This window comes from Lissotriton vulgaris, chromosome 4_1 (genome assembly GCF_964263255.1).
Source record: "Lissotriton vulgaris chromosome 4_1, aLisVul1.2, whole genome shotgun sequence".
Classification (NCBI taxonomy): Eukaryota; Metazoa; Chordata; class Amphibia; order Caudata; family Salamandridae; genus Lissotriton; species Lissotriton vulgaris.
Window position 1 is genome coordinate 1,070,155,677 of NC_141691.1, and position 27,547 is coordinate 1,070,183,223.

Genomic DNA, 27,547 nt, shown 5'->3' on the forward strand with positions numbered 1-27,547 from the left:
GTGACGTTTGTTAACGTTCGATTCGATGGAAATCAGGAAGTGTTGAACACCATTTTGTCACTGCGAGTAAATATTTTGTTATAAATGAATCCTTATTGATAAACATTGTCTGCGCCATCTTGCGTTTTTGTCCAATGCCACAATTTTGTCGTGCACGGCAGCCATTTTAGATGCCTTGACCAGGGCCACTCTCTGCACGCCGTCGATTCTCAGCATGGCTCCCCACCCTCGCACGCATCTCCCCCACGCAATGGTCACCCCCGCTCTCTCTCTCATGCATGGGCCATATACTTCCCCCATCTGCGCTGCTCTTCTCTGAGAATCACACCCTGTGCCCGTTCGACACCTCCCTTTCACCCTATTCACTACCGCACCCTCTGACACTTCTCTTCCTCTGTGTCCGATTGTCCAGGCCGGACCTAGGCTATCACCTAGCCCTGCGGATGTAGTTTATGGCTCCAGCTGTAGAGTATCCAGACATGCCAACCCTCCCGATTCAGGTGTGAGACTACTGATTTCAGTGCTAGTCTTTCGCTTCCCGATTCCTGCAAGGAAAAACCCGGGGGCATATTTCCAACAACTAGCGGTAATTTTTGTCTCTAACTTGTTTAGAGACAATAATTATCGCCGCACTTCGGCGAATTTTATCGCACATAAACCTTGCTATTAGCAAGGTTTATCGCAAATGCGATAAAAAACGGCCGCAATGCATGAATATCGCTGAAAAGTCAGCGATATTCATGCATTAGTCAGCAAATGCTCTTAGCCATGTTATCCACTTCCCATTGAACAAGCGCAAGGTCTTTTAAAGATTTGTGAAGTACTCGGGGCGGCGGTGTGTGTGTGTCCTCTTTCAGGAGCGGGCGGGGGGGCACTGGCAGCAATTTGCAGGCCAGGCAGTGTTCAACACGTGCATCACCCTTTCTCTGCCTGCTATTGCGCTCCATGCTTCGGAAAGGTAAGAAAAAGAACGTGCATTTGAGTTTGAAATGTCCGATCTTGTAGCAGTACACTTGCAAAGCCCACACATGACAATGACCCGATTCAAGGCCCCATTCACCCGATTTTTTAAAAAAATATAGTACTCCAAGACAGTTACATTTTAAAAGTTTATTAATATTTAAATATAACGAACGCAACAAAAACTGTAAATATATTTAACCATTTTTTTAAATTAACCAGAACTATAACGATAACAACAACAACAACAATAATATAACTTTTATGCCTAAATTACGCAAACATTTAGCTAATCTGCTAAAGGGGGGAGTCGCCATTTCTTTACAATAAGCAATAATGAAAAATCCACATCAATAGGGTTGCCCGTTTTCTCGATGCAGCACTATAGTGCAATATACACAGCACCTGGGGTGTCAAGAGTGAACAGGTCTTTCTTTGTTCCTTAAGATGTTATCTCCGAGAATGCTGATGCATTGGTGTCTGTACACTTCTTTGTCAATTCTGTCAAGATGATAACTGCTTTATAAACAGACGATATCTTTGTTTAGTCATTAGTGTTAAGTGTGTCTGAAACTACAGTGCCCTTCTGTTTTTTTTTCTTCAGGCTCTACAGAGTTTTGTGTGTTGTTCTTTTGAGCGACAATTATTCCAGAGGTTTCAGGTTCACTTGTTTTGTTCTGCAGTGAGTTAACAGCTTTAGAGAGTTCATGTTTATTTGCTATGTCCTGCTGTTCGTGAACTGCTTCAGAGACGTCAGCCTCATTTTTTATGTTTCAGTAGATCCTGGACCTGCCCGGCCGCGCCCAAAATGGCGCCGGTGTAAATGGGACTCGTAACTGCTTGTTCTGTACTGGTTGCCCAACCTTGATATCACGAGATACATATGCAGTTTTGAAGCACATGGCGGAGGCTTGTCTGCTGTAGTGGGGCGCCCCTTTATCGTTTCAGTCGCCATTCCGCCCGCTTTTGCTACACTGTGCCTCATCCGCCATTCAGCTGTTTACCGCCCGCTCTTACGGCTACAGCGTCTCGCTCACCATGTAGTTGAGTTGTTCCCACTCTTGCGGTGCAGCGGTAGGCGGCTGCCACAGGACTCTTAAAATGGCGGCCCGCTCTTCGGATTTGGGCCTGGTCCAGTAAAATGGCCCTGGGACACCTTGGAACTCGGACGCTTGTCTGCCAGGGCTTGGGTTCCATTCTCGAAAGCGTCCCCTCAGCCTTGAAGATTGTACAAAAGTCTTGGGGGCCCTCGACTCCCGCAGGCTTCCGGTGGGGAGCGGCTGCCATGATTGCTTGCGGAATGGCCACGACGGAGCTACGAGATGGTGGTGCTCTCATGGTGACGCCAGCTTCAGTCTGAAACATCCAGAAACAAGGTGGGGCTTTCATCGTTTGGGGAAAAAAAATGTTTTAATCCAATGAAAAGTGTTATTTTTAGGTCACATGACCTAGTCTTACATAATTAGGAAAAGAAAAGTAAAATGAACCAATGAAAAGTTTTATTAACAAGTCACATGACCTGTTATGCTTACGTTACGCGCTGCGCGGCGCGCTCTGGATCGTTTCCGGGAAGCTGCGCCTTGCGCACCGGAGCACTTCCGGGTGCGCTAACGCGTCGCGTCATATGACGCATTACGCGACAATGCAGGTGCAGAATATAGTCAAAATGTCTCCACCAACCAGCGGTCGGAATTCCACCGCTTTCAGCAGTCCAAAAAGTTCGGTCAAATCTTAAGAGCGGGAGCAACTCAACTACATGGTGAGTGAGACGTTGTAGTCGCAAGAGCGAGCGGTAAACAGCTGAATGGCGGAAGAGGCACAGAGTACCAAAAGCGGGCGGAATGGCAACTAAAACGGTAAAGGGGCGCCCTACGACAGCGTGTCTTCAGGTGAAACGGATTGTGGGACAAGGTCCAGAATGAAAGATTCTTCAAAAGGGAAAAAATTCCGCCGGACCCCGGGAGCCGGCCGCCTATGCCGGGGGCGATCTCAGGCCTCACCAGGGCAACACGACTTGGGGAGGGGGCAGGAGCCAAGCGCCCCCTCTCAGTCCGCGCCATCTCACCGCCCCTTGGGGGCCTCCGTCAAGCGGTTTAGGGAGGCACTGTATCACATTGTTTTCCAATGCAGTCAGGTCCACAAATGGACCCCACTTACTTTGAATAGTGAAGCTGCAGCAGGTGCAAATAAGGTTTAAACAGTGTTACAAGAACTGCTTAGAACTCTGAAGTATGGCACTCAATAACCAAGACTTATGCCATTTATGTAAGGCAGTGACATGGAAGCAACTCAGGGACAAAAAGCATGAACGAACATTCACGTATGAAAATCTTATTTGGAGAAGGGGTAGAATCCAAACGCCCCCTGCCAGTTCGCGCCACTACACCGTATGTGGAAAATCTGAAGCCATCATTCTACAAACTCTCAACGCTTGTTATCAGTGCATGAGTTTCATGCTCGATCGATTGAGCTAGCCGGATCGGGCAATAAAAAGTATAAAATAGTTATGTAAATAGTTATTTAATAAAATGTTTTATTCTGTTTCTTTGGTGGTGTGTTGTGTATATTTATAATATTTGCATAGGGTTTGCCGTTATTTTGGGCGGTGTGGGTGGCGGAGTCGAGCTGTTTTGCAGCCCTCATGGTGTGGAGCTCAATTCATTTCACTATTTTCGTATTTCTCATGAAGGGTTATTCCTAATGTTTGTATTTTACCGAGGTTAAAAAGAGATCGAATTAGTGGTCTACTGATTTTGCTCGATTACTTTTATTTTTTTACACGATTTTTCACTATCTGCAAAGACTAAACAGAGTATTGCGACTTTGTGCTTGTTTGTAAATAGAGAATGATCCAAAGAGAACCAATTGTAAAACAGTAAATGCTTGGATAATAATCAATCAAATGGAGAGACAAGCAGGTACGACGGATTACAACAGGGGTAAAGGTCTGCGTTAACTACCGTTCACTATCTGCAAAGAGAGAGTACTACTAAGAGAAAAGAGGGGAGTGGGGGGGGGCAGCGTTCAAAGCACATCAGCGTGCATAAACACGAAAACGTTTTTACCTATCACGTACTTGACATTTGACAGCTTTTGATGTTTGCTATTAAAAAACCATTGAAATTCACAGAAAAAAACATAGGTTATACTCCATATATAGTTAGGAATTTGCATTTACAAAACCTTGAAAATTCAATGAAAAAACCATTGGTTTTAGGCCATATATAGTTAGGGATTTGCATTTAGAAAACCTTATTTTACTCGCATAAAACCATTGAAATTCCATATATAGTTATAAGCGCTAACTATATATCGCGCACCCGCAATCCACTGCTGATGATGTCACATATTACATCATTCATGACATGGTTAGTGACATCACTGATGACATCACTGATGACATCTCAATTGACATCACTGATGACATCACTGATAACATCTCATTTGACATGACTGATCACATCACTGATGATATCATTCATGTGATAATACCATGAACCTCTTCAGACTCTAATATAACCTTAGATACAATCAGTGTAAACAGACAGTCACTCATCCATGGAGTTACTCACACACCTAGTCAGTTATGCCAAAAATCTATCACACCTCCATTTTCTCAACTATACAGTTATACACACCTTACTTATTCAAACATATACTAACACATATTTACTTTACTCTCTTATACAATCTCTGATACATGTTCACAATGATCCATACAGGCACTCACACATTCACTAGCTCCTATGCACAGTTATTTATAGATGTCAACTCTCACATGTACTGTGTTTTACATATGTACTTAATTTGACATGTAGCACTGAGATATCCATTCACTCACTAATACACTCATGCACAGTCAACCGCCCATACAGCTGTTTCCACATGCAGTTTTGAATCATACATCTAGTGAATCAACTGCTCACACATCTATGCACAGAGTCATACACCTCCCAGCCACCCACACACACACTCAGTCTCCCATACAAATACTTGGGCAACCAATCAATAACCCATATAGTTACTCATATAGCTACTTATCAACACATGCAACAGTTTACAGAACAACAGACATAATGATGCACAAATTAAGACAGTTTAGTCACTAACCCATGCACTCAGTGAGACACATTTAATCACTCACTCATACAGTCAGTCATGCACCTACTAAATCCTTCATCCAGACACTTATACATCCACTCATTCTTCAATATGTAAGACATGTTTTAACTTTACAGAAACATACAGTCACTGGATGTTGTCATCAGTGATGTCATCAGTGATGTCAATTGAGATGTCATCAGTGATGTCATCAGTGATGTCACTAACCATGTCATGAATGATGTAATATGTGACATCATCAGCAGTGGATTGCGGGTGCGCGATATATAGTTAGCGCTTATAACTATATATGGAATTTCAATGGTTTTATGCGAGTAAAATAAGGTTTTCTAAATGCAAATCCCTAACTATATATGGCCTAAAACCAATGGTTTTTTCATTGAATATATATATATATATATATATATATATATATATATATATATATATATATATATATATATATATATCCGTTCCACTCCTTCCACCAACCGTCGCTCCTCTCCAAGCCTCGTGTGCCTCCTTAACACACGGTGGGGTGCGTAAATATTTACCAACAAACGCGTTTCGGTGTTGCCGCCTTCAACGAAGGCGGCAACCCCGAAACGCGTTTGTTCAACTAGATTTTGCAGCGCTACTAATAAATTTGGCATAAAAAAACTATCTGATAAGGCTTGGGGTGCCCTTAATTGAGAAGCGGTCCGAGTAATTTGGACCGTGTGTTGGTAAAATATATATATATATATATATACCTCCCCCTTCTTGCAGTCTGGTGCCCTCCATATTGCAATCTTAGTGTACCTGTCTGTTTTCCTTCTAAAGATGCATTTTCTTACCAGCATAAATCTAGAGGTGTGGATGGTTTCAGTGTGTAGTGCAGTCTAGGCTTAGGCTGCACGTGGATGTACTAAGAGCTGAATACTTTGACTCTACAAGATTGAGAGAACTAATAAGAAAGGCTATATAGAGAAAAAAAGCCTGAAAAAACCCCACAGATACACATAAAACTAAAAAACTTTCACATAAAAATACGTGCACAGTTTTTCGTTTCTCTCACCACTCACTTAGATACATCCATGGCAGGGTAAGGTCCAACTTGACATTATCAGTGCCAACTGGAGGTTCGGGGGGTAGAGGCTGCGATGGTCTCCTTTCCTTGCGGTGGGTTAACATCTCCTCTCCTCCCAAACCATCCAGCTCTGCATAGACATATGAGCAAACAGTATGTGCAATATAAATGGGATGCTGCGACCTTAGTGTTATGGCTTTAATGCATTTATGTAGTCATATCTTTCAATTTTACTTGAGGTCTCATCCCGTGTAAATAGTGCTTTGTTTACGTGTATATCTATTGTCAATATGCTTGTACAGTCATGGTTTTAACACATATATTGATATATTTATGACACGTTATATATGGATTTATATTTTTATACATTTCTTTAAAATTCGTTGTTATACATGATTTTGTACATGAAGTGTATTGTATATAGTGTATATATTGATTATTATATCAATCATCCGCACGACACAATTTGCACTTTGCACAATGGCGCATATTTTGCACTATCCATTCATTGGATTACCCAGTGACCCCTGACTTGTATTGTTTACAACAATCAGTTAGCATTTGCACTTTAAATATTTTTGAGTGTATTTTTTGCATTATGTGCCTAATTCAGGGATTACCCCGTGATGTGTTTTGCTCACAACCTTTTGTCTCTGTCTATGATTCAGCGTGACATGTGACCATAACCTACCAATGAGATTGTATTTTCACTGAGCACTAGCACTTTAAAAATTGCCTCTTCCCCAGCGTGCGTCATGTGATCAAGGCCTCTGTGTAGGCCGAAACGTCATGCTGTGGTGTGCCGCTTCCTCGAGGAAATAAAAATTATCGCTCACTGCACCTGAGGTCTCCTCTCTTCTTCCTGCGCAGCAGTATCCAGGACTGGGCTCCGGGCGAGAGGTAGCAGGGATTGTTACATATATATATATATATACATATATATATATATATATATACATATATATATATATATATATATATATATATATATATATATATATATATATATATATATATATATATATATATATATATATATATATATATCGCCATCTATCTAAAATATCTACATATAGCTGTATTTTGGGTGTTTTCAACATGGAAGGAAAGAGAGTACTTTGTTTACGGTTTTGCACTTAGCGTTTTGTTTACATTTCACTGATGATGAACAGTGGTCATGTGATCTAGACCTCTGTGGGTCGAAACGCATCAGTTTCTCTGCCATTCTAATAAAAGCACTGTAGCAAAGCCTGATTTGAAGTGGCTTTTGATTCTTCTGTTCCGTGGAAGGAATGAGGTAAGTACCTTTGGAAGTTTATTTGTGTAGTGTCTCCTCAGTCAGGGTACCCGCCAATGACTACGCCGGACACCGAGCTTAATATTGCATGTCTTTATTCGTCTGTGTGTAACTGAGAACTCAACATTCTAAAACAAGCTTTCATTACATTCCACTCTGAAATCTACATCATAGCTCTGCGGAGTCCATTGGGAGCCAAACGAGTTTCATCATAAAACTTGCAAACACTACATCTTCACTTCTGTTAAAAAAATGTCTATTTTTTGTACAAAGCAGTATACATATATATGTACTATTACATCTCTCCAATCTACCTTCTTAGCACCTTATTTGTACGACCTGATCCGATTACTGGAAGCTGCGTGCTTTCATTTTCAGTGTGTGAGATTTTTAAAGATGGTGAAGAGGTAACAGGAGTCACTGAGTTTTCAGGTTCAGTCTTTCCTTCTCAATCTCGGTCAGAGGATCAATGAATCAAATGCCAAAAGTGAGATGATTCTCTGGTAACAGACTTTCCAGGACTCTGGGCATTCACGATGTGTCCCTTGGTGGACACTATGTGGAAAGATTCAGCATCATATGGAGCAACAGATTACTGTCTTTGCATTTGTCGGGCGATCACTAGATCGCCTCTCTGTTAAACTTAATGTTTGCTGCATGTTGCCTCTTGTCTGCATAGGCTTTCATTTTCTGCTTGTTAACAAAGTCCTTTGTATGATTTATGTTCTCACTCTATTCTCTTTTGCTGGTCTATTGAGGTAACTCGTTTGTCATTCCTCTTCCCAACATCAAAGTCGCCGGTCTTTCCCCAGTGGTCGAGTGAGGTTTTGAACAGTAGGGTCAAAGGGTAGAATTAAATACAGTTTTTAAACTGAGCCTCTCAAGAGTTGCACGCTGAACTGCTTTCTTAAGCATACTCATAAAACGCTCACCAAGTCCATTGGCCGGTGGCCATAAAGGTGTACGCTTCTGATGCTTTATGTTCAGATGCTATAGGAAATCCTTGAATTCTCAACTGTTAAAAGGTGGGCCATTATCAGACTTCAAAATGTCTAGAATGCCCCAGGTTGCAAAGATGCCATCCAGTCTCTCTTTGACAAATGTATGATGTTACAAAATAAATATTTACAACGCATGCCTTTACAAAGCAGTTTTTACATTGCAACATCCATTACAGCGCATGATTTTACATTGCATGCCATCACAAAACATTTTTAGAAAATACATTTGTAACGCATTCCATTACAAAGTATACAATTACAACGCATATTACTTTTAGAGCAACAGTAGGATAAGTGTTGGATAGTGTAGGGGTAAACATTACTATTCCCACTCCAGTGAGTGCAACAGTAGGGTAAGTGTTGGATAGTGTAGGGGTAAAAATTACTATTCCCACTCCAGTGAGTGCAACAGTAGGGTAAGTGTTAGATAGTGTAAGGGTAAAATTACTATTTCAACTCCAGTAAGGGCAACAGTAGGGTAAGTGTTGGATAGTGTAGGGGTAAAAATTACCATTCCCCATTACTTACCTTATATTGCTTTGTACTGACCTGAGATGTAAAGGCTACATTGCAATGGCATGCGATGTCAAGGGTGTTGAGATGTAATGACTGAATTGTTAAGGTAGTACGATGTAATGACTGAGTTGTAAAGGTTGTTTTCCCTCTATGGCTCGCCCGTGAGTTGTGTATGAGAGATCTTCTATCAATGGAAAACGTGAGTACTCATCCACAATTACCATCAGAAGAGGTCCATTATTGAGTAGACCAAAGAATTCAATGGCTATTCTCTCCTATGCATGCTAAGGGAGTTCTGGCATGTTTAGAGTATGTTGAGTGATATTTGTAGAATGTCAGTTGCAAAGATCACATGCCTTGAGTTACTTTTCAACCCTCTCGTCTAAATATGGAAACCAAACTCGGTCTCGGAGAGCTCTTTTGGTGGCAACAATACCACAATGTTCTTCATGAGCTACTTCAATCTGTCGCAGACTTTCCGGAATCAGGATTCTCGTCCCCTGCAGTATAACTCCTCCTTGAATTATGGACAGTTCATCATTAATGTTTTTGTATTTTTATTCACCATCACTGGTGAGAGGTTGAGTGTGTCAGTTCCATGACTGATGAGTGATTATATATTTTAGCACTCTGGGAGAAACCTATAGCGTTGGACCAGTTGGACGTTCAATAATGTCATGCTTAAGTAATGATTCAAGTTATTTTTCGACACTTCTTGTAAATGTAAAGCCATTCGTCTATGTCTCGATGTAACAGGACGGAAATCTTCATTAATATGCAACTTTACTTTCATAGCCTTATGCTTTCCTAATCCAGCAAAATAACGAAGGGAATTGATTTACTATTTTGTGATGAGCATTCATGTTGTAATTCACAGAAATCAGTCCTGTATCAACACATGTTATGAAACTGAGCAAACGGGCACTTAACGCTGTACCTTGAAGAAAAAATGGATGGGTGCCTGCACTTTTGTTTTTTTAGATTTTCATTGTCGCTAAAAATGAACCTTGACTTTTTATGAGCGTCTGTGCAGCCCATGTGTACACTTTTGGTTTTCAATGGCATAAGTCATGGCACTAGAGATAATTCTTTCTATTTCCCTTCATTGTCAAGGATGAAAAGTATTGAGCAACCATTTATTGTCAATGTAATATAAGGGCAATGTTTGGATGACTTTGATGCTTTGGCATGTTGACTTTTCTCCGATTTACATTTTTCCTCACATGTAGCCAGTCCGACATTCACATGTTTCTCTAAGATAAAGATCGACTTGGCACAACCATCTTCCTCCCTTTCACTTGCTATTAAGGCAGAAGAACTATTCGACCATCAACTTCATTCAGTGTCAATTTAGCTCAAATAATGTCGCTGCTTGGCCTTGTGGGTATGTGTCGAACATTGCTTCTGGAATGCCATTTTGTCTTTGCGCCATTACACACGTACTTTTTCCTTCACTTTATAAATTGTCACAAAATGGTTCTTTTTTCCACAGCCCTTACCTGTCTGTCCAATGGGGGGACATTTACCTTAGTGTGGAAATGAAAATCCACATCTAAAACATAACTTCTTTTTACGTGTAGAAACTACTTTTTGTCCTGCAGTCTTTAGTTTGGCTCACTTTTTAGACTCTTGACTGATTAACTCTGGGCACGTCTGGCCTTCATGTCAGCAGCTTGTCTTTCAGCACGTTCCTTAGTTCTGGCAGCCATCAATACTCACTCAAGACTAAGAGTTTCTCTCAGCATTCTTCGTCTAAATGAATCTGAAAAGCATCCATCAATAACTCTAAGATGCTTAGCTTTTTTATCATTAAATTAATTGAACTTACAGTGTTTAATGAGAGTAAAGCACCTCTCCACAAAGGTATCAATGGTTTTACCAACTTTTTGGAGTCCTTTAATGAAAATGTTTCTTTCTTAATCAACGTCTGGTACTGGATTGAACTTGATATTCAAATTTTTTAATCTGATGGTATGTGCTTTATGCGTGGGCTCACTGCATTTTCTTTGTGACTTCTTTCACACTATCACTAAACTTGATAATCTCTTTGTTATCAATCTCTTCAAGAGTATCAATGAAATCATCAAAAGTCTCTATCCAAGCTGTCTTATCTATCACCAATATTTAGGTTTTTGGCTGTATCGAAGGGTGGTGGTGGTTTCAGGAAGGCAGCAGAGTTGTAGACCAGTGCCGAACTTAAAAGTAGTGTGTTCTTGGATGCTGTTTCTTGCTCACTGTCTCTAAGAACTTACAACATACTGGCTTCTGGATCATCTTTGATGATGACTGGAGATAACACTTTCTTCTTAGTCTCCATAAGAAAAGCAGCCTTTGACTATTTCAGCAAAATCGGAAACTCTGGTGATATGTCGTGCATCTGTCAAACACAACCCATGTTTGGCCTGAGTTTCTGCACCTGACGCTGAGGTAATATCGACTCTGTAAGCACAACCCTTGGATTCGTTAAGTCATTTATATCTCCTCTCCTAAATGTCAATTTGCATTTTCTAACTCCTAGATGATATCTGCCTTGCAGTGCTTCTGTTCACAGCTTTATTGTTCAAGTTATGATTATAAGCGGCTGCGCTTCGTAAACTAGGTTGAATCAACCTTAAGCGTTATCATTCCATCTAATGTACAACTTCATCTTGTGTGGCAGCACAGTATCTTTATGTATGACCTGACCAGCAGTTCCTCGGCCATCAATGTGTAGGTTATTTTCAATGCTTCTGTTGTCTTCACCTGCTTTACAGGGCTGGAATTGTGCTTTGACTTTACATGCATGAAGCGTTGGTTCCGTAGTTCGACTGCGACACACGTGGCACGTACAAGCAGTTTCGTGTGACCACAGCAAACTCTCTGAGAAAGCACGGTCGTTCTTTATGTTACTTATCCCCTATTTCGTAACCAGTTGTAGCATCCTTCCCAGCCTGGGTACCAGCCAATGACTATACCACACACAGTGCTTAATTTTACACGTCTTTATTCATTTGAGTGTAACTGCGAACTCAACATTATAAAACAAGCTTTCCTTGCATTCCACTCTGAAACCTACGTCATAGCTCTAATGAGTCCATTTGGAGCCAAAAGGGTTCCATCAGAAAACTCACAAGACACTCTAATGTAATGTGGACACCCGGCCCACAAGTCCTGACCCCTTCGCTAGGAGTCCGAAGTCTCAGATACAATTTAAGTCCAGTTATGGTTAAAAAATAAAATCTAAGAAACAGTGATATTTGCCAGCTATAGTGAGGTAAAGTATCCATAACTCACAACCCAGACATGCACTGCTTATGGCCTTACATATAACATCACTCATGAAATGTTAAATTACATGGCTGATGAAGCAGAGGTTGAAACCTCCACCTATGAGATTGATTGATACAGAGTGGTGTTCAAGTCCTGAGAAAAGTAAACAAAACCTGAACTTCCTAATTCCAATTGTCAGCTACACTTTGAAGAAAAAACCTATTGTAAACTCACTAACCCAAATTAAACAGGTAATGTGTAATCTGGTTCTATGTAGCAAATCATGCTTTTGCCTCATGGTTTATGATGACACCAGAAATCACATATATATATATATAATATATATATAAATGTATATATGTGTATATATATATATATATTAGCTGAAAAAACAAAGGTTAACGTAACATTATAGTTAGGTGAATTTGTCAGTGACCACATTAACATTTTGAACTAAATAAAACACAGAAATTCACCAGCTATATTTAGCAGCGTTAACTATAGCTTTTGCCCCTGCCATTCAATGCTTATGATCTCACATATGACATCACGTATGACATGTTCCATGGCGTCATTGATGACATCACTGATGGCATCATCCAATATACACTTTCTAACATATTGCTCTATCAATTACAATGGCATTAGAAGACACACAGTAACGACAAAATACCTCAGAAAAATATCAGCTATTACTACTACTTGGGGTGAACAAAGCAAACACAAGGAGATGATGGACGGAGCGCTGAAAATGTTCAGGTACTCACCACGAGTCACAGATATGGGCTGAACCCATCATCATTCTTTAGTTCACTTCGCCACCCCAGTTCAGACCCAGCTATGCAAATCAGTCTTGATCCTGTTCCTTATGGGAACAGTTCAGCCCGAACTGCCAAGCCAGGTCTTCCCTGGACTGGAAACAAGCATCCTGGGACCGGTTTCTAGGTAACACCTTCATCAGCCAGGCAACCTTGAATCCAATGGCAAAGTGAGCAAGGGACCCACGTCTGGGCATACCCTGCCAACTTAGGGCAAACAAAGCAAACACAAGCAGATGATAGACGAAGCGCTGAAACTATTCAGACATTCACCCCCCAGTCAGATCTGGACTGAATCTATCATCGTTCTTTAGCTCACTTCACCACCCCAGTTCAGACCAGCCATATGCAGATCAGTCTTGACCCTGTTCCTTATGGGAAAAGTCCAGCCCAAACTGCCATGCCAGGTCTTCCCTGGATTGGAAACAAGCATACTGGGACTGGTTTTGGGGTAACACCCCTCATCAGCCAGGTTAGCTTGAATCCAGTGGCAACATGAGCAAGGGACCCATGTCTTAATCCAAAGAAAACAAACACAAGGAGATGATGAACTGAGCGCTGACGTTTTTCAGACACTCACCCCCAGTCACAGATCTGGGTTAAATCCACCATCGTTCTTTAGCTCACTTCGCCACCCTAGTTCAGACTCAGACATATGCAAATCAGTCTTGACCCTGTTCCTTATGGGAACAGTCCAGTCCAAACTGCCAAGCCAGGACTTCTCTGGGCCGCTAACAAGCATCCTGGGATTGGTTTGGGGCCGGGGGTACCCCTCATCAGCCAGGCTAGCTTGAATCCAGTGGCAAAGTGAGAAAGGGACCCACATCTGGGAATACTCTGCCATCGTAGGGCAAACAAAGAGATGATGGACAAATGTATGGTAGAATAACTAAAGAATATATCCTGTGCACAGCCATTATTTTGAAAGGGGTTGGCTTTTTATTGTAATATAGCAGGTGTGCGTAGTAGGGTGTGGGGGTGGACTGGCCTCGCCTTTCAATCTTTTCTCTCAGGAGACAGGTGTTCATAGTAGGGTATATGGATGGACTGGCTTCTCCTTTCAAACCTCTCTCTCACATGGCACGTGTGAGTAGTAAGGTGTGGGGAGGGACTGGGCTCTCCTTTGAGACATCTCTCCCAAATGATAGGTGTACAAAGTAGTGATTGGGGGACTTCCCTCACTTGTCAGACCTCTCTCTCACATGACAGGTGTGCATAGTAGCATATGTAGATGGACTGGCCTCTCCTGTCAGACTTCTTCGTCGGATGACGGCTGTGCATTAGTAGGGTGTATGGGGACCTCTCTCAGGTGATAGATGAACGTAGTAGTGAGTGATGAGGAACTGGGATCTCTTTCCAGACCTCTCTCTCAGATGTGGGTATGTGCAGTAGGGTGTATGGGAGTGACAGGCCTCTCCTCTCAGACTTCTCTCTCAGATGACGGCTGTGCATATTAGGATGTGTGCATGGACTGGCCTCTCCTTTCAGACCTGTCTCGGATGACAGGTGTGCATAGTAGGGCATGCCACAAAAGAGAGAGAGGAAGGGAGAGCAGTATCACTCTGAACTGAGTTTACCTTTAATTCTATTTTCGTTCTATTTATATTCATGTACTTGTCTCTGTCTCTCTATATCTATCCACCTAACTATGCATATTGGTCTCTGTCTACATCTATTTATCTCTATCTCTATCTGTATCGGCCTGTGTAGAAATATGTATGTACCTATCTTCCCACATCTATCTCTCTGTCAATCTCCATCTCTTATCGATCTTTATAAGTCTCCCACTGTAGTTCTGTCTCAATCTGTGTCCCCTAATGCACCTCTGTCCATGTGTGTCTTCCTTTCTTGCTGTCTTTGTCTCTTCTGCCTCCCTGACTTGTCTTTTTAAATATAAATCACTTTCCTCATTATCTCTCCCGACATCTGTGAGGACCCTAGTGCATCCTCGGCACGATCTTACCATGCAGCTGCTCGGACAGTAGTGTATTCTGAGCAAAGTCTGACGCCATAGAAGCAGGGACATGTTTTTATTATACTTTTGAAGTTGGGTTATGTATCTTATAATAAATTGCATACACTGTCAGCAGAAGACCAATGAACTAACATAGATGGCAGAAACTTGTCATCACTGTTCTTAAGTCAATATGGCACTGCAGGCAGGCTTGGTTTTCAGCATTCTGTATTTTAACACACAACAGAGCTGCACCCGGCATATAATATAATGAAAAGAGCAATTCTTTAACTGGCAGATCAGAAATGCACTATAAAAGACAACACTCTATAACCCCTACACCCCCCAATTTTCTTTTGCTGTTGGGACTGTTTTGCTTGCCCACCACTATGCTCATACAGGCAAATTGAGGATTTTCCCTCACGCCCTACCACTTTCAAAGTTCACCAGCTATCACTGATTGAAGTTGTAGTGAGAGTAGGGACTTGCAGCTACTCCCTCCAGGAGAGAATAAGTGGCTGATGGGCACATGTGATAGATGAGGAATAACTTACAGTGATGCCAAATCTACCCCCCCCCCCCATTTTGCCTCACCCTCCCCACACCCAAGGTGCTATATTGGGTGAGGAACACCTAATAATCACAAGACATGGCTGCTTATCTTGTATCCAAAGACATTTGGCCTGATGGGACCCCAAGGAGTGGGCAGCCCACAAATAGGGTAGCAGAGTGTTTCAACTGTGGAGCTCTGCCTTTCAACCATAAATCATTTTATATCACTTGGATTGTGTTGTGTGCTGCTTTGGCTATAAGCAGCTATAACTAAAGTGCTATTGAATAGAAAATACTTTAGCATGCAGATTCCTTCTTATTAGTGACAAGAAGCTGCATAGGCTTTGACCGCCTCTCCTTACACCATTTTCCCCAAAAACACAATAATGTATGTTTATAGCTTTGCGTATGATGGAGACAGATGTCCTTCTAGGGATCACCCTTTCAGACTAAGGGGCAGATGTATCAAGATTCCATTTTGCGATTCCTAAATAGCGATTTTTAAGGAATCGCTAATTAGAATTCGCAAAATGGAATGTATGAAAAAAATCACTATTTTTTTGCGATTCCTTAATCTTCCTTATTTGCGAATTCCCATTTTACGAATTCGCAAATAAGGAATAATTTCCCATGCATTCCTATGGGCCAGGAGGCCCACAGGAATGATTGTGAAGTAATTCTCAAATTGCGAATTCCCAATTTGCTAATCGCAATTTGAGAATTATTTCAAGGGTGCAGGGGTGTCTCAAAGACACCCTGCTGCACCCCTGAAATGTACATGTGTGTGCATATGGCGCACATACATGCCCTATGGGCATGTGTGTGCGTCACATGCCACCATCAAAAATGCTAAATTGTGCATTTTTTAAAGACTTCGCAAATTACCATCAACTACAACTTGGTGGTAATTTGCGAATTCTTAAACAAAAATTGCAATTCAAAAATGCTACATACATAGCATTTAAGGAATCACAAAATTGCGATTCCTTAAATGCTATGGCAAAATAAGGAATCGCAAATTTTTGCTATTTCTTATTTTGCAAATTTTTGATGCATGCCAAAACATGCAAAAAGACCTTTTGCGATTAGCAAAAGCCGAAATTCTGGGAATTTCGGCCTTTGCGAGTCGCAAAAGGCTTGATACATCTGCCCCCTAGTGTAAATGGTGGTCTTGAACCCAATCTAAATAATGTCAATTTCTTCTACAGTTTTTGCATTTGCCTCTATTCCTATAGCTTACTCAACACTGGGATGGGAAGGAACAGAGACAGGTCTCTCCTTTGAAATTAAATGAGGACCTTTTCCGAATTACTTGCTGGACCCGCATATCTTGCTGCCTTCTGTCAGGACTCAGCCTGCATCAACGGGGGTCTTTGCGCTGTAAGCGCGGTGACACTAGCAGCTGTTGGTCCCCCCCTGCTGCCACTCACCACCATCTAGTGGCCGCTGAACGGAGGGACCACATCCTCCACAATCCTTCCTGGCACTGCCCCGCCCACCAACGAGCACTCCCGCGCCAGCAGGCGCACAAAACACCACAGCTCCCAGACAGCCCGCCCGGGCAAAGGGCAGGCTGTCTGTGGCCGTCCGGGGCTGGCAAAGGCTGGGCTAGGCCACATCACTGACATTTGCCGTGGAATAACTGAACATTTGAAGTAAGAAACTTTGTTTCAGACTATCTTCATTATTGGTTGGCTTTGCTTGAACTTCATCTACATTCCTTAAAGCTCCGGTAAACAGTGCAAGTAGTACCTGTATTTTGTGTTAAAGAACCCCTAAGACACTGTATTCTCCCACGATTATTTGCTTATGGTTCGAGTATTGTAATTAAAGCAAGGAGCATGACCCAACATAGCAGTTTAGGAAGGCCCTCTGTTGTAATCGAAGTAACTCAGCCAAGTAAAGTATATTGGAATAATAAATGGATTTATTATTAGCATGGTGCAAATAAAATATTGTGTTTGGGGGAGATTGGTGCAAGTCAAATGGAACCTGGCAGGAGGAATCGACCAAACGCAAAATTTGTAATAGATTCAACACCCAACCTAGCCACAACTTCCCAAGGTAGAGGAAGCCTTTGTGATCACGACCAAATCTGACGGCAAGTACAGATTTTGTGTTGACTTCCGCACATTGAATCAGAACATAGTTGTAGATCATTTTCACCCCTCTCGTCACCATCTGTTGTAATCGAAGTAACTCAGCCAAGTAAAGTATATTGGAATAATAAATGGATTTATTATTAGCTACAAAGAAGAACTGGTGTTCCCATCAAAAGCCAAGAAGCAACTGACATGTAGAATCACCAGAGCACAGATCTGCATCATGACATAGACAATATCAGAATGTTTAAAGTGACCAACACAAAGATGCAAGATAAGAGATTACAACACCCTCCTTGCTGGGGGGGCTCGGTCAGGAAAACTCTAGACGGTTTTATCACCAGGGCTGCTTCCGTATTGGAGAAGGAAATAGCCCTGACGGAAAAACGTCTTTACCTGGAGCTAATGAATAAAAAACGTTCATCTTTAGGGGCAATTAATCTAGCAGCTACCCCCCCAAGGCACACTGTAGAAGGTTCTCAATGTGTTAGAGTTCCAATACAGCATCAACAATTTGATTTACTTTCCCGTGACTCTAATGGGACTGATTTAACATTAGAAACTTCTTTAGATATCTCCTCTGATACTGAAATAACGGTATCAACTAACAGGCAAATCTTAGGAGATAGTATGGCAACTAAAAACACAGTCCCAGGACCCACGTCAAAAAAGAGGAAGCGTGGGAGGGCTAGTAAGGGCGGTAAAATCGCTAAAACCTCTAAAACATCCCAAAGCCCTGTGGGGAATGCCCGAACAAACGCTCCAAATAACGATCTAGATCAACAGCTTCACCCTCCCCTCTCTGTTAAGGATTTAATGGCAAGTATGGAACAACTGTTTAAATCAATGATACTGCCCCTAACAGAGAGGGTGAAGAGATTAGGCGTGCAACTGGGGTCCATAGAAAAGGAAATGGCAAACCATACAGAGCTGCTTAGCAATGTAGTTTCCTCTAGATCTAAGGATCCCAATGAGAACATCGTATTAGGACAGACATCAACACCTAAAGCTCATAACAAGGACCGAACGCCTTCCCAACCCAAGAACATATCGTCCCCCCAGGTCACAGCTAAATCCAACAATAACATAAATAGGGGGGAAAGAACTGAAAAGTTGGCTATAAAACAGGAAATCCGACAAACAATGGTTAATGGGCCTACTTTTCCCAATAAACGGCATAGAGTAATCCACGAAAAAATAGACTTGCCACCTGAGGCTGCTCCCTTTGTTGTAGTCATGGCGGGGGTTCCGGTACTTCAGGAGGGAAAAATAGAGGACCATCGATGATTGAAAAATAAAGTAATATTTTGGTTGAGCAACAATAGACCATTACCTGCTCACATCAATGAAGAAATCCTCAACGTAAGGCGATTAGGCTGGGTGGGGAATCGTCCAAAGGACAGAGGGGGGGATGTTGTCATTGTCAATTTTAAGAATCATAGAGCAGTGAGACATATCCGTGACTGGTATAACGCAGGAGGTAGGGAGGAAATATCTACACACACTTTAAGTTATTTCTACCCCCAGTCAATGTTACCACACCCCCCAAGGCACACAGCATACAATAGGCCTATTACTGAAGGTTTCGGCTTCAATGTCCCCACCTTTAATTATTTTTCTATGCTTTCTGGGCTGGAAGGAGTCGATTGACTTCAGAAACCAGTTATCGGGGAAAAATTTGATTGTGCTCAGTCTGCAACCCCTGAAATCTCTCCACCTGATAAGGCAGGTGGTGATATTTTATCGCCTCCATCTCGCCAATTAGAAACTGGGAGATGTAGTACGATATCCGACAATAAAGATTCAACGCCCTTGGGTGCTGCCCTCCCGATCATTAGTAGTAAAAACATGGCGGAATTTAGTATGGCTGAAGCCCGGCAGGCGGTCAACCTCACCCCTCCAATGGACAGCACTCTAGCCAAAGATCGACCCCTGATAAAATTCATATTTTGGAATATAGCTGGCCTCCGCTCTAAGGTAGCAGATGGGAGCGGCTTGAACCTTCTCCAGAAACACAACGTAGTTTGTCTCCAGGAGACATGGTCCTTGTCTGATACCATTTGGTAGGCTATAAAACCTACTTTACGCCCACACTACCTGTGACATCAGGCAAGGCTAAGGGAGGCTTGAGTATGTTTATAGCCAATACAATAGGGAGTTAAAAACAACAGTAGTAGATTTGGATGTAAACTATCAGCTACTTAGCCTGTGCTTTAATAGCAAGGACACCGTCCTCCTGCTTAATTTTTATAATAATCTACCAGAAGGAGAGGTGCTGAAGGTTTTGTATAATCTAAGAGATAAGCTATCCTCTTTGATGCGGGGCGCTGGAGGCAGAGCAGGGGCTACCATCATATCGGGGGTGATTTCAATCAACATCCCTGTCGATCTAGTAATACTAACCTCTGCGGGATAGTGGACGAAAATGAGGATCCGATAGTCCACTTTAACCACTGCAATGTAGGAAAATACCTAAATGAAACTGTCTCCGATCTGGATCTTGTAATTGTCAATAAAATGGACGATAGATCCTGGCAGCTGGATCCTAAATTTTTTGGGAGGGGTTGCGAGACCACAATAGATTACATTTTAATATCAAACGCTTTGGCCAATCGTGTAATGAGTTTTGCCCCATTAATTAACACTCTAAGCGACCACTGTGCCCTCAGCCTAGAATTCCGTTTAATCCATTATTATACCACGCAAAGAATAGCCAGTGCGTTAAGTCAGAATGCACTACATTTGGACTAGATTAACGGATTCTCTAAAAAATGGGAGAAGGTAGATCCTTTGGAGATAACCGAAAAAGTCATAAAAGCAGCTTATCCCTCAATTGCCAAATGTTTAGATCAGTCAGTATCAAACATGGAATTTGTAAGCAATTTTGGGGTCATTCTAAAAATTATCAACGAATCACTTACGGGTAAGAAAAAAAATAATCAACCAAGGAAGGTAGGGTGGTTTAATCAGAGATGTACGGCAGCATACACTAAATTAAAAATAGCGTTACAAAAAATGAGCAGAGTCCCACAAGAAATAGCAAATCTAAGAAAGGACTACAACACTGCACTAAAGGAGAGGAAGGCAGAACTAAAACGGGCTTTATGGGTCCAGCTACATAAAAGCTGCTTGGATAAAAACAGTGCAGCGGTACAGTGGTAAAATCTCCCTTCATGGCTGATCTTAAAAATCTCCTGACTTTAGATGTAGCCATAGAGGAATCAGTTTGGGTGGCCCATTTCACAAAGATTTTTCAGAATGGCCCAGTGCCAATGGGTGCTGATTCAGTCTCCATAGGTAGCCTCCCAGTGGTGTCCTATCCTATCGCATTGGAATTTACCATTAATGAGGTACTCCACGCCCTAACTGCAAGTAAAAATGGCAAGGCTCCGGGCCCAGACAGGGCTCCCATAGATCTATTTAAACACAACGTGGATTTGTGGGCCCCAATGCTGACAAGGTTGTTTAAGGCTGTGATGGAGGTGGTTCTGTTGGACTCTTGGACGAAGTCCATCATGGTCACTATTTTTAAAAAAGGAGACCGTCAGGAGGTATCCTGTTAACGCCCTATCTCACTGCTGGATTCGCTGGGCAAAGTGGTAGGCAGAGTTGTCCTCGAGCGCCTCCAGCAGTGGGCCGATGATGGCTGGGTCCTCTCGGATCTCCAATTTGGGTTCCGGGAGGGCTTCGGAACAACCGAACAAGCCCTGAATCTATCTATGTTACTGGGAAAATATGTTCACGCAAGGTCGGGCAGATTGTACATGGTGTATGTTGATCTGTCCGCAGCTTTCGATTACGTCTCCCATGCAAAACTTTGGTCCGTTTTATTAACAATGGGGGTTGACTCACTTTTGGTGGATTTCCTAAGATAATTATATTCTAATGCCTCAGCAAGGGTGCGGTTCGGGGTGACAGGTGAGCTGTCTGCATCGTTCAGAGAAGAGCGGGGAGTTCGGCAAGGTTGCGTCCTGGCCCCCTTTCTGTTTACACTTTATACAAATGGCCTGGAGTTGGCCATGTTGAATGGGGGCCAGGATCTCCCACAAGTAAAAAATCGTCCGATTCCCGCTCTGCTCTATGCGGACGATGCCGTGATACTGGCCCGTACCCCCCGTGAACTCCAGAAGGCGCTGGACAGATATTCTGATTTCATTGGAAAGCTAGATCTACATATAAATATAAAAAAAACTTATGTATTGAAAGCAGGACCGGGAAAAAAAGTGGAAAAGGATATTTATCTTAACCAAGAGAAACTCGCAACCACTGGCCAATATCCATATTTGGGAATTATCATCGATCATAAATTAAAGTGGAAAGCCGTGATTGAGGCCAGAAAACTCCATCTTATGAGAGCAATTGCAGCCCTCATAAATTTCTCTCAAAAATTGGGTAAGAGGCCAGTGGTGGAATTGTTAAAGATATACAGAGCTAAATGCCAGGCAATAGCCCTTTACAGGGCTGGAGTATGGGGGCTTGCAAACACTAGCACTCTACAAGTGGCTGAGAACACTTTTTAAAGATTTTTATTAGCGGTACCTAAGAGCGTTTCTACGCTTTCGTGTCAAATGGAATTGGGGATCCCATATCTGTTGGATTTAGTCCAGATCCAACCACTAGACCTCTGGCACCGAATTTGGACGTCAGAAAAAAATTTATTTACACAACAAATAATTGCAGATTGCATGACAATGGATTATTCATATAAAATCAAATGGTTGTTATATATAAAAAACTTTCTGAACGATTTAGGACTAGGGTATTATTATACCGCACCCAGTACGGTTCGTGAAATATCAAGGAAGACACTAAAATTGAAGTCCCTTAGTCACTTAGAAGAACTTCGAATCTCCAAGGAAGTAACTAAAGCTTCTGTGCAACATTCTATGGCGGTTCAAACCACTTTGTTAATCCAGCCGTATTTAACTTACGATCTTACTATATTTGAGAGATTGCTCCTGACGCGGTTCAGGTTAAATATTTTTCATCGACTGGTTGCCTTTCCAGTGAGAAATAGTTGGGACTCAATCTTACCACCTTGCCCATGCAATGAGATTTCCACGCAGGCTACTATACATACTTTTTTGTTCTGTAAATTCTATGACGGGCATCGAAAGATTTGAGTGATACCTATTTTAAAACTGTTGGGTATTAGAAGATGCCGCATAGCGTTGTGACAACTCCAGTTTTTAGAGACAGAATGGACTTGTAAATATGTAGTTCAATTTCTCAAATGTATTTTTAGGCACAGAATGAATTTGTGATAAGTTCTTCTCTTGCAAATGAGGCGTCTCAGATAATTTAGTATTACTATGTATTAGTCAGAATTAGTTAGGGATCCCCGATGTCCCCTTTTGATAATGTGTTTTGCAATGATATGTAACTTTTTTAAAAAGCGAACGATTTTGTTTTTACCTGTGAAATTGCTTTTATGGTTTTATACTTTTTAAAAAACTGAATAAAGAAATAATAATAATAAAAAATGTTTTAAAAAAATGAGGACCTGGTTTGGGAGCAGTTGCTGATCTTTTGTTCTGCCTGAGCACTGCAGGCTTGGGAGATGGGTAGTGTGAGAGGCGGGCACACAGTTTCTTTTACTCAGATTAGGAAGTTTCTAGGCAGGGCCTTTCCTTTTGTGTGTCTGATTGCTGCTTCAAAAAGACCTAATGACAGTCAAATGTAAGATCTCACAGTTTATTGTGCTCCAGACTGGAGGCAACCCCAGTATTACCTGCCTTGGAGAAGCATTACTTTACACAAACTCACTAAAACAGACTTTGTTCTCCTTGCACCCTCCCTGATTAACAGATAGAAAGGAGAACAGAATCCCAGGCATAAACATTTGAACTACAACATTCCTGTTGTAGAAGTTTTCTTCCATAGGTTTTATTGGAAAAATTAAACCATATTAATGTAACTGTATTTACCTGGTGGGGATGGTGGTGTTTGTGTGAACGCTGAGTTTCTCATGGTGTACAGTTGAATTGTAACGCATGCAAATAATGTTGTTTCCTTCAATATTATTGTATGCTATCTCAGAAAGCCTTTACAATATTCCTCAAATCCCTGCATGAAAAACCACCATTCACTTAAAACTCCCAATTGCTGGCTCTTCTTTTTCTTTCAAATGTCCCTCTCCTTCCTTTCCATTGAGTAAAGCCTACTCAAGTAACAGGCATGTTTTGCCTTAATCTCTATTATTATATCTCTGTTAATTGCCCACACCTCATTTCAAAGACCACAGCCTCTCCTTAAAAGTCATACCCTGCATCCTAACAAAATCTAATCTCAGGTAGCTTGTCTATTAATACCTCAAACCTGCACATGAAAAAGTCATATGCCCCTCTCCCATTAAGAATCCCACCTAATTCTTACTAATTAACCTACCTCATTGAAACTAGAGTAAAGGCATGGAATGGCGAGCTGAGCTTATCTCAAAGAATAATGATGCTCCCTCCAAGTCCTTTCATGCCACTTCCCCCTGCCAAGACAGCAAAATCTTCACTGTACCATACTGTATCTCCCTCCTGAGGTCAGATTTGCTTGGGAAACCAGAAATACAATGACATATTTTATTAATTTTCTTTTGTAAATGCCAATGAGAACTTTGTTTTTGGTCGATTTACCACAGAATGCTGGAAATTGCTCCAATATAAATATATATATATGTGTTTAGGTCTCGGTTAGCGTTGCTGCGCACATGCGCAACTGGCTAAGAGAGATTTAATTTTTTTGGGGTAGTTTCAGTAAAGGGCTTTAGGCCCCGCACCTCTTTTCCATTAGCTGGCGCCACCGTTTATGCTAAACGGTGGCCAGCCATTGGAAAAGAGCTCTTTATGACGTATACTTTAGGCCTTTTCGGCCGGCCCACTTGGACGGGCTCGTCTGCCTTCCTCCCGTCTGAAACGTTTTCTTATCTTTATGGGGCCAAGTGTTTCAAACACATGGCCCCATAAAGACAAGAGATCCCAATGCTTGTAGTGGGGTCCTCTTTTCACTTTTGGGACTGCGCCTGTTATAGCATATTATCTCAACCACGAACTGCCACAAAGCGTGTGTGTACATTGTGTGCATTGTTTTATTCCCAAATAAAGTGCACTCCCTATCAGCACGGAAATGACAGGATCCGCCTCCACTGGAAGTCAAAGAGCATGGAGTGCTGCGTGTCCGTGACAGACGGAGGATCCTCCGGAGCCCGGGGGCGCCTGACTGGCCGGGTTAGCTTCTTCTCTGCGCGTGAGGCTCGGGCACGGCCGGCACAGAGCTGCTTCCACCGGTAGAAGGTCACCACGGCTCGCGCTGAACTCTTGAGAGAGCCCGGACTGCTTCAGCTCTCGCCAGCCCCGTACTGCCGCCGCGCGCTGCTCACAGATCGGCATCCAGCAGCAGGCCAGATAAGCATCTGCCACCTGGAGAAAACACAGCAGAAGCGCCTGCACTCAGAGGTGTTTGCGGAGTCTCACAGCAACTCTGCCCTCGCAGCCCCAGGCGTATTGTGGGTGTTCTCGCTGCAAACCACAGCCTTGCTGTATTCTTTACCTTATTGGTCTAACAGTCATGCACTAAAATGCAGTCCGTTCGCCTCGAGAAAGCAGATCGACATTTTATGTCGATGAGGAGGACAGGAGCTGTCCTCGAGGACAAGCAGTCACGTGCCACTGAGGCACCCTGCAAGCATGGCACCCAGTCAGCGTAGCACCCTGACTGCACGATGTTAGCAAAGCACTCTGTCTGCTCCGTACCTGACACCCACAGCGCTTAGCATAGCACAATGACTGCCCGCACCTGCCCCTACAACAGTCCGTTGGTCACAGTAGCCTGCAAGCAGAGCACCCAGTCAACATAGTGCAAATGATTCCCCTTGCTTGCATCCACAACACCCCATCGCCAAAGCACCCTGTCAGCATAGCACCATGGCTGCCCCATACTCCTCACCCACAGTACCCAGTGAGAAAAGCACAATGACTGCCTCGCAACTGCACCTATAAAAATCTTTAGCAACAGCAACCAATCAGCATAGCACAACGACTGGCCCGTAACTGCGTCCACAACACCCCGTCAGCAACAGTGCCCCGTTTGTCAGCTTCCAAGCAAACAGTCAGTCTTAGCACACAATCACCCACAGAACCTGTCAGCATAGCATAATGGCTGCCCCTCACCCCGTCACCCACACCACCATGGTTGGCCCACGCCTACCCCCTGTCAGCCACGCCACATGCCAGTAACAGCACCCTGTCAGCATAGCACCTTGACTGCACCGCACCAATTCACCAACAACACCCTGTTTGCATATCATCATGGCTGGCCGGCACTTGCACACACAGCACTCTGTCAGCGATGGTACCTGTCAGCAGAACACCTTGACTGCACCACACCTAGTCACCAACAGCACTCTGTCAGCATATTAACCTGGCTGCCACCACCTGCACACATACACAGTTTATGCCACAACACTGGTCAGTAACAGCTCCCTGTCAGCTTCCAAACATATTGTCAGCCCTGCACCATTCACTACCACACCCTGGCAGCCTACAAGCACCCTGTAGTCTAGTTCCTATATTCCCAATAGGCTCTGCGCATTGGAATAATATATACTATAGTTTAGACGTAGGACTGAGGTCGACTAGGTCTCTAGCGAATATATTAAACTTAATTGTGAGTGCCAGCTAGCTCAGAGGTCACTAGAAACTTTCTCGAATTCACAAGAAGGGATTAGTTTCTGACAACTGCATAAACATGACAACTTTGTTTCCCAAGAATAAGAAATCAATCTCTAGAATCGCGGAAATAATAGATGGCTATTTTACTCAGTCAATCGTGCATGCTTCGTTTCACCAGAGGTGCTGAGAAAATAGAGAGACGGCGTTTTCAATAAAAAGTATTTATTGAACAGTCTTCTTTCTCAAGCATTTGAAATGTACTGCTACAATCGTAATACTGGTTATAAAGTATAACTCGTACAGTATGAATAAAATTATAAAAAACATACTGTAAAAGCATGGTATGGTTTCTAAGCCATACAGAATAACATAAAATACATACATTAATAAATAATGACTAAAAGTACTCAACTGGTGCCTGCAAAAATATGCCTACCCCGGTGTACCTAACCTAGGTCTAGAACAAGGGAAGAAGTAAGTGAGGTGTAGCTTAAGTTTTAGTATTCTTTTGCCAAGAACCTTTTCCAAGAATTCTCTAAGTGTCTAATCAGCTCCGTACGGTTTTAAAATGAAGAAGGTCTTGTAGCTCTCTCTCAGGACTTGATTTCCCAGCAACCCGCAAGGGTAGCCCGGAAACACTGGAGCTGGATTTCTCGGCAGGAGAAAAGACAGTGTCTCTCAGTGCGTCAGCTGGAGTGTCAGCTTCCTTCGGCACTTGCTGCCGCAGGGCGCGTCGGACAAGTAGATAGTCGGACTGCTCCAAACCACTGTGTGTTTGTCTGGGTAAGTGTGGGCATATTTATACCTTGAAGGTGCCGAGTTTGACGTAAGGTTGGACATAATAACGTCATCAAAGACTCAATTCTTTGAAAACTCCAGAAGTTCTTGGATAAATTAATATTCAAGCAGGGGGAAGTCCCTGACTGCTGAAGGCGGGTTTTTCCAAGAAATCGTTGTGGATTCTCGGAACTAGTGGAAGTAGCCATGCCGTATTTGGGCTGCATAGGCTAAGTCTAAATATGGTTATGAATTCTATGCCTATATAAGAATAGGGTGATTTATACCTATATATGGGCATGAATCGGGAAAATTACACTAGGGTCCTGAATTCCTACACAACAACCCTTTCAGCCACAGCACCACGTCAGTCTCCAATCACGTCAGCCTCCAAGTATTGTTTGGCCACAGTACCATTATCAACCTCTAAGCACCCTATCAGCTACCCAACGCGCCTCAGTTTCCCCTTCCCACCAGTCTCATCACCAAGC

At 42.6% G+C, this 27,547-nt stretch overlaps 1 protein-coding gene across 1 annotated transcript in view; it reads right to left on the reverse strand.

The window, feature by feature from the left end:
- The window catches only part of CTNND2 (catenin delta 2), a 3,070,130-nt gene that overhangs the window by 2,819,358 nt on the left and 223,225 nt on the right, over positions 1–27,547 (reverse strand). The gene's annotated exons all lie outside the window — the stretch shown is intronic.